At 55.4% G+C, this 7,496-nt stretch overlaps 1 long non-coding RNA gene across 1 annotated transcript; it reads right to left on the bottom strand.

Moving 5' to 3' along the window:
• Positions 1-2,189: 2,189 nt before the first annotated feature.
• Positions 2,190-3,301, bottom strand: LOC127019324 (uncharacterized). Its single transcript, XR_007766892.1, has 3 exons — positions 3,265-3,301; positions 2,489-2,822; positions 2,190-2,386 (listed from the first exon to the last, which is right to left on the bottom strand). It is a non-coding gene; the product is annotated as an uncharacterized LOC127019324 (long non-coding RNA).
• Between the last annotated feature and the right edge of the window lie 4,195 nt (positions 3,302-7,496).

The following is a 7,496-nucleotide window of genomic DNA, read 5'->3' as shown; positions in this document are numbered from 1 at the left end:
GGACAGGGAGCCAGAGAGGGGGAGGGAGACAGATAAAGACGGGGAAAAAACCAGAAAGCCAGGCTACAGGGAAGAGAAGGAGGAATTAAAAAATTGGGATGCAGAGCCGGACAGAGAGACGGAGAAAAAAGTAAAATCGCCATGGCTAAAGGGCCCAGAAGGAAGAAGATGAAAAAATTGGGAGCGGGAGATGGCCAGAGAGAGACAGAGAAAGCAAAAAACCGTGATGGGCTCCAAGACAGAGGGAGGAATTTCAAAAAGGAAGGGGCCGGGAGCTGTACAGAGAGAGATGGAGAAAGGGAAGAGAGCAACGGGCCGCAGGGCAGCGAGGGAAGAATTAAAAAGTAGGGACAGGGAGCTGGGCTGAGAGCGATGGACAAAGGAAAAAAAAACTGTGACAGGCTACAGGGCAGAGAGGGAGTGATTAAAGACTCGGGACAGGAAGCAGGACAGAGAATGGAAAAATAGCAACAGGCCGCAGGGCAGAGAGGGAGGAATTAAAAAATGGGGACAGGGAGCCAGACAGCAAGAGATGAACAAAGACAAATAATAGCATTGGGCTACAGGGCGGAGAGAGAGAAACTGAAAAATAGGGACAAAGAGCCAGAAAAAGGAGAGACAAAGAAAGAACAAATTGCAATAGGCCACAGGACAAAGAAGGAGGAATTAAAAAACTGGGACTGGGAGCAATCCACAGAGGGACACTGGGGAACAAAAATTTAATGCGTACAGGGCAGAGAGGAAGGAATTAAAAAAAATAAGTAAAGACAGGGACAGGGAGCCAGACAGAGAGCGACGGAGAAAGGGAGGGAGGGGGAAACTGCAATAGGCTAGAGGACAGAGAGGGAGCAACTAAAGGCTCAGGACAGGGAGCGGGACAGAGAACAGAAAAATAGCAACGGGCAGCAGGGCAGAGATGGAGGAATTAAAAAAAAATAAAGACACAGACAGGGAGCCAGACAGAGAGAGACAGAAAGGAAAAACAGCGGTGGGCTACAAGACAGATAGGGAGGAATTAAAAATTCCTGGCAAGGAGCCAGACAGGGAGAGACAGCAAAAGAAATGAAATCGCAACGTGGCACAGGACCGAGAAGGACGAAATTGAAAAACAAGGCCTGGGAACTGGAAAGAGAGAGCCAGAGAAAGAAAAAACTACCAATGGGCTCTAGGGCAGAGAGGGAGGAATGAAAAAACAGGGCTGGGGAGCCAGAGAGAGACAGAGAAATAAGAGGGGGGAAGCAACAGGCCACAGGGTACAGAGGGAGGAAGTAAAAGCAAGGGGCCGCGAGCTGGACAAAGAGAGGCGGAGAAAGAGACCTTCAGAAGTGACGGGATACAGGACAGAGAGAGAGGAATTTTAAAAAGTCCGGCTCTTGAGCCAGACCAAAAGAGATGGAGAAAATAAAAATGGTGACGGGTAACAGGGCAGAGAGGGAGGAATTAAAAACCAAGGACAGGGAACTGGACAGAGAGACTGAGAAGGCAAAATGTCCCGACAGGCTTCCAGAGAGAGGGGGAGGAATTAAAAATTAGAGACAGGGAGTCGGACAGAGAGAGATGGAGAAAGGGGAAAAAACTGCGGCAGGCTACCAGGTAAAGAAGGAGAGTTTAAAAATGGGGACAGTGAGACGGACAGAGAGGGAGGGACATAGGAAAGTAGTGACGGGCGACGTGGCAGAGAGGGTAAAATGAAGAAAGAGGGACAGGGAGCTAGACAAACCAAGACGGGGAAAGAAAAATATAGCGATGGTCTAGGGGCAGAGAGGGAAGACTTAGAAAAAGCAGGGACAGGGAGCAAGACAGTGAGATGGACAAAGGAAAAAATAGCAACACGCAACAGGACAGAGAGGGAGTTCAAAATGAGGTGCAGGGAGCAGGATAAAGGGAGACGGAAAAAGAAATAGACTCGTGATGTGCTACAGAGCCGAGAAGGAAGATGTTGAACAGGGACAGGGAGCCGGACAGAGAGAGCCAGAGACAGCAAAAATACCAACGGGCTACAGGACAGAGAGGGAGGAATGTGAAAATAGTGGCCGGGAGCCGGACAGAGAGAGACGGAGAAGGATAAAATAGCCACAGGCTACAGGCCTGAGAGAGGGAGGACCTAAAAGATGGCAACAGGGAGCTGCTCAGAGCGACATGGAGAAAGGAGGTACAGGGGAGCAAAAAAAAAAAATCGCAGCAGCGTGGGGAAGAGAGGGGTACAGGGGAGGGGCAGGGAGGGACCAGGATGCAGAAGAGGGGAGACAGGGCCCCGAGGGCCCGGGACTTACCGCAGCTCTCGCTGCTCTTGGCGCTGCTGGGAGAATTTGCCAGTTCAGACGCTTCTTTCTCCTTCTCTCCTCCCCTCCTCTTCTGTAACTCCGGTCGCTTGGCTGTCCTCCACCTAAGAGAATACGTGGGTGTCTTACAAGATGAGGCTTTCTAGACACGTAGCCTCACTCACTCACGCACTACGCGGCCGTACCACGCCGTTGGGGATACATACAGACCCTGTGGTGCACGCTGGCGGTCTGACCTGCCGAGAACTACAAAGGGGGATCCTTCCTCACCCAGAGAGACAGGCTCTCTCTTGCCTGTAGCGGGAGGCAGCTCCTGGACAGATGGCCTTTGATTTCTTCTTCTTTACCTTTAATCTGGCCTCTCTAGCTTCAGCTGTGGCAGCACCTGTCCACAGGCAGTAAGTGCTCCAACCATCCCTTTTTGCCCCCACGCTGCGAGGAGAGTGAGGCCAGGCAGAGACAACCCACTCATGCCTGAGGTGGGTGCAGTAAACGGCATCCCCAGGGGAGAAACAGACAACTGCATCCTCAGCACGGCCTCTGGTAGAGGGAAAGAAGAAGCAGTGACCATTATTACCATAGCACGCCCGTGGCCGGAGCCCCTCTTTCTGCAGGGGCTTCTGGAGATGCATCGAGGGCCAGCTTGCTGCCTTCACGACAGGGCTTGGGGCAGCCTGGGGCTACGGGACAGGCTTCAGGGGAGGCGCTGGAGCTGGGGGCAGCTGCACGGGGCGAGCGGGACCGGGGGAGGCTCAGGGGGAGCTCTGCCGAGTTGGGGAGGCGTCCGGCGTCTGTGCCTGGGGGGGTGCCCGCCTCCTTCCCCTCTTCCCTTCTGTCAGCTCCCGGGTAACTCCCTGGGGCTGCCCTGTCCCGGCTCGCCTCCAACGGACCGCGAGCCTGCCGCAGCGGGCAGTTTGAAGCTTCCCGTCCCGCCGCCAGCGGGCAGGAGACACCCCTGCACCCACCAAAGCGGCTCGCTCACCTCACCGGTGGCCCCGGCCACCACCCGGCGCCAGGACCGAAGCGCGGCACGCCGCCATACTGCTCCCGGGAACCGCACATGCGCCAGCCGCCGACGGCGCGCCGGAGGGGCCAGACCCGGAGCGCGAACGCCGGGCTGCAGTACCGTGCTGCGGCCACGAGGCGGCAGCAGCAGCGAGCGCCCGGCGGGCGGCGCTCGCCCCGGGGCGGCACCGGCGCTGCGGTTCCGCGCTTTGCGCGCCGAGCGCCCGCCGGCACCGCACACGTGGGGCGGCAGCAGCGTTTCTTTACCGGGAGGCAGCAACGAGCGCGGCGGCATCACCCTGCAGGCACCGCAGTATCGCATTGCCGTTACCGGCAGACGTTAGTGTGGAGCACGGGGCCGCCCCCGCGCATGCGCGGCTCCCCAGCTGCAGTACCCAATTTTGGTCGCCAGGAGGCAGCAGCGAACGCTGAAAACGCACCATTGCGCATGCGCATTTCCCGAGCTGCAGTACTCAGTTTTGGTCGCCGGGAGGCAGCAGCGAGCGCGGCAACGCGCGCCACCGCGCATGCGGGGCTCCAGAGCTGCAGTACTCAGTTTTGGTCGCCGGGAGGCGGCAGCGAGCGCTGGAAAGCGCGCCACCGCGCATGCGCGACTCCCCAGCTGCAGTACCCAATTTTGGTCGCCGGGAGGCAGCAGCGAGCACTGAAATCGCGCCACTGCGCATGCGCTGCTCCCGAGCTGCAGTACTCCGTTTTGGTCGCCGGGAGGCAGCAGCGAGCGCGTCACCGCGCATGCGCGGCTCCCGAGCTGCAGTACCGAAACTCGGCCGCCGGGCGGCAGCAGCGAGCACTGGAAAGCGCGCCAGTGCGCATGCGCGACTCCTCAGCTGCAGTACCCAGTTTTGGTCGCCGGGAGGCAGCAGCGAGCGCTGAAATCGCGCCACTGCGCATGCGCTGCTCCCGGGCTGCAGTACTCAGTTTTGGTCGCCGGGAGGCAGCAGCGAGCGCTGTAAAGCGCGCCACTGTGCATGCGCGGCTCCCGAGCTGCAGTACCAAAATTTGGTCTCCTGGTGGCAGCAGCGAGCGCTGTAAAGCGCGCCACTGCGCATGCGCGGCTCCCGAGCTGCAGTATCCAATTTTGGTCGCGGAGTGGCAGCAGCGAGCGCTGCAACGCGCGCCACCGCGCATGCGCGGCTCCCGAGCTGCAGTACCGCCCGTCGCCGCCGGGCGGCAGCACGCGCTCACCGTTCCCGTCCCCAGCATCGGCCGGGTGAGACACGAGCGGTGCCTCAGCCCAGCGTGCGCCGTCCGGAGACCGCAACTGCTCACTGGGGCTGCAGGGCTTACATTTCTCTGCCCTTTTCCCCCTCGCAGCCCAGACAGCAATATTCATTGCCTCTTGTACCAAAAAGCGTCTCAGGGGCTCAAGCATTTCAGTCCTTGGCGTCCGACTGCTTTAAAAGTCTGGTGGTTGTTTCTGTCCGTGCCTCCCACCCCATTACCCCAGAGTCAGCCCCAGGGATTGCTGTATCGGTCTGTGTGTGGCATCAGGGGTGTGGGAGTGACAGCAGCGAGCCAACAGATGCTGGTGAGAGAGTTAAAAAAAATAAGGCAACACAGATGACATCCTGAAGGCAGGAGAGAAGAGACTGAAAGCTGCTCTGTGTGACAGGGGCAGCTACGTTCAGCAGGAAACAGCGCATTGGAGCAGCAAGTGGCTGATATGCAAACGAGTGATACGCAGGTGATCCTTGGGCTGTGTTGTGTTGTTCGCACCTTTCCTCACCTCTGTGCTATCAGTACTCTGCTCTCCTAATCCTGCATACACACAAGGCTTCCTGCGCAGGCCTTGTCACTTAGATAAGAGACACTGCACAATGTTACTTGTCTCCCTGCCCTCCACCGTGCAAAGTAATTAGACATGAAGCAGTGAAAGCAAAGAGGCATATTGGTATATCAGATGTCCTTAGCAGATGACCATAGAGCTCTGGAGGTTCCATCTTTGCTCTGTACAGGAGTGTAGCTCTGCACTCCTTGCCGCTCCTGCCTGCAAGCATCACAGTTGCACTTTGCTGCCTGCAGCACACAATACTTGGTAGGCTGGATGGGCTGTTCTGCCAATGTGTCGGGTGAGCAGCTCAGTTCTTTTGGCTGCCTAATTCGCCTCCTTAAAACAAACACTTCAACACTCGCTTTCTTTAATTCAGACCCCTCTAAATATCTCCTGGCCTGCAAGCCATTTTCAGCTACCAACACACCTGAAATACAGTGCAGGTAGAAATTGAGCTGTCATCTTGCTTTGATGTCAAATATCTTTTGTAACTTGAACCCCTGATTGATTTGGCATCAAGAGCGCAAGGTAAGAAATATGCCTCTACTTGAACAAGCAAGACACTTGCCAAATAACTGTACACAGCTGTTGTGGTTTAACCCCAGTCAGCAACTAAGCACCACGCAGCTGTTTCCCCCTCTCCCCTCCCAGTGGGGTGAGGAGGAGGAAAGGAAAAAAAAAAAGTAAAACTTGTGGGCTGAGATAAGAACAGTTTAATAACTAAAGTAAAATATAATACTAACAATAGTAATAATGAAATATAATAATAATAGTAATGAAAAGGAATACAACAAAAAAAAGAAGGGGGGGGAAACCAGTGATGCACAATGCAATTGCTCACCACTCGCTGACCAACGCCAGAGCGTGATCTGCGCCTCCCAGCCAACTCCCCCCCATTTATATAGTGAGCATGAGGTTCCATGGTATGGAATACCCCTTTGGCTAGTTCGGGTCAGCTGTCCTGGCCATGCTCCCTCCCAGCTTCTTGCACACCTGCTTGCTGGCAGAGCATGGGAAACTGAAAAGTCCTTGGCTTAAGATAAGCCCTACTTAGCAGCAACTAAAACATCAGCATGTTATCAACAGTCATTCTCACACTAAATCCAAAACACAGCACTGTACCAGCTACTAAGAAGAGAGTTAACTCTGTCCCAGCTGAAACCAGGACAACAGCGATACATGGCTGCCTGTGACCAACACCTTTTCTGTTAAAACCAGAGCACTGTTCCCTTGTGAAGAGCCATTGGCAGTGCAAAACGCACCTCAGCTTTCCCTGCACCAGGTCCCCAGAGAACAGCGTCTTAGTCTGACTGCAGCGTGCAGCAGCCTGTTGTCACCTCAGCCCCTTGCCCTTGAGAAAGCGGCTGCCTGTAGCAGCGGCAGAACTGCTGCTGCCCAAGGGGAAAGGAATGACTTCATGTAAAGCTCTCCAGGCTGCCTGTGCTCTGTGCAGAGTCAATGACCTCAACACAGGGCCAAGCTAACAACCCGAGAAGGAATCAGAGGATTTAGCAGTTTCTGCAACAACCGTACTTCCCAGCCTAGCTAGACAGAGTAAGAGGTGAGAGAAAGGGGCTTGCTGGGTCCCTCGGGAGGCAGAATTGCTGTACATTGTGCCATGGCTCTTTTGCTGTTTGTCTTTGGCAGAGTTACTTCCCAGAGGCTGGGAGACAGGTATGCTTGCACAGCCTGAGTATCGCTGCTTACAGAGCAAAAGGCACTATAAAGCAGCAGCGAAGAACAAGGATGGCCTATCAAGATGGTAGGAATAACATGGAGAGGCTAAAGCATTAGCCAGGCAGGGCTTGCAACTAACCTTGTGTCATGGCTTAATCCCAGCAGGCAACGAAGCACCGCACAACCTCTCACTCACTCCCCCGCCAGTGGGATGGGGGACAGAATCAGAACGGCAAAAGTGAGAAAATTCGTGGGCCGACATAAAAACAGTTTAATAATTAAAAAGAAATAATAACAACAACAATAATAAATTCTAAGGAAAAGAAGAAAAAAAAACGGGCAGGGCGAGGAGCTGAACAGCCCCTGACGCCGTGCAAGCACTGCTCAGCAATAGCTAACACATCCCTGTGTTATCAACACTGTTTTCAGCACAAATGAAAAACATAGGAGGAGGGAGAGTGGGGCGGGAGTGGGGTGCAGGGAAGGGGGGGGTGTTGGAGTTTGGGTGGGAGGCAATGGGCAGGTTGGGGGTGCAGGCAGAACCCCAGGGGTCCGGAGGCAGAGGGGTTGCAGGGGCAGCAGTGCGGAATATGGGGTGATGGGGGGGAGTGGTGGCACAAGATGGGAGGGCAAGGGATCCCTGTGGCATGTCATAGCGAAAACTCGCAGGGGGGCAAACCCTTGCAGGGAGGAACAGACACCAGGGGGGCAGGGGGGAGATGGACACGGGGGCGGGGGGG

Source organism: Gymnogyps californianus, chromosome 8 (genome assembly GCF_018139145.2).
Source record: "Gymnogyps californianus isolate 813 chromosome 8, ASM1813914v2, whole genome shotgun sequence".
NCBI lineage: Eukaryota > Metazoa > Chordata > Aves > Accipitriformes > Cathartidae > Gymnogyps > Gymnogyps californianus.
The sequence above is the reverse complement of the archived record's forward strand: the minus strand, read 5'-3'. Positions and strand labels throughout refer to the sequence as shown.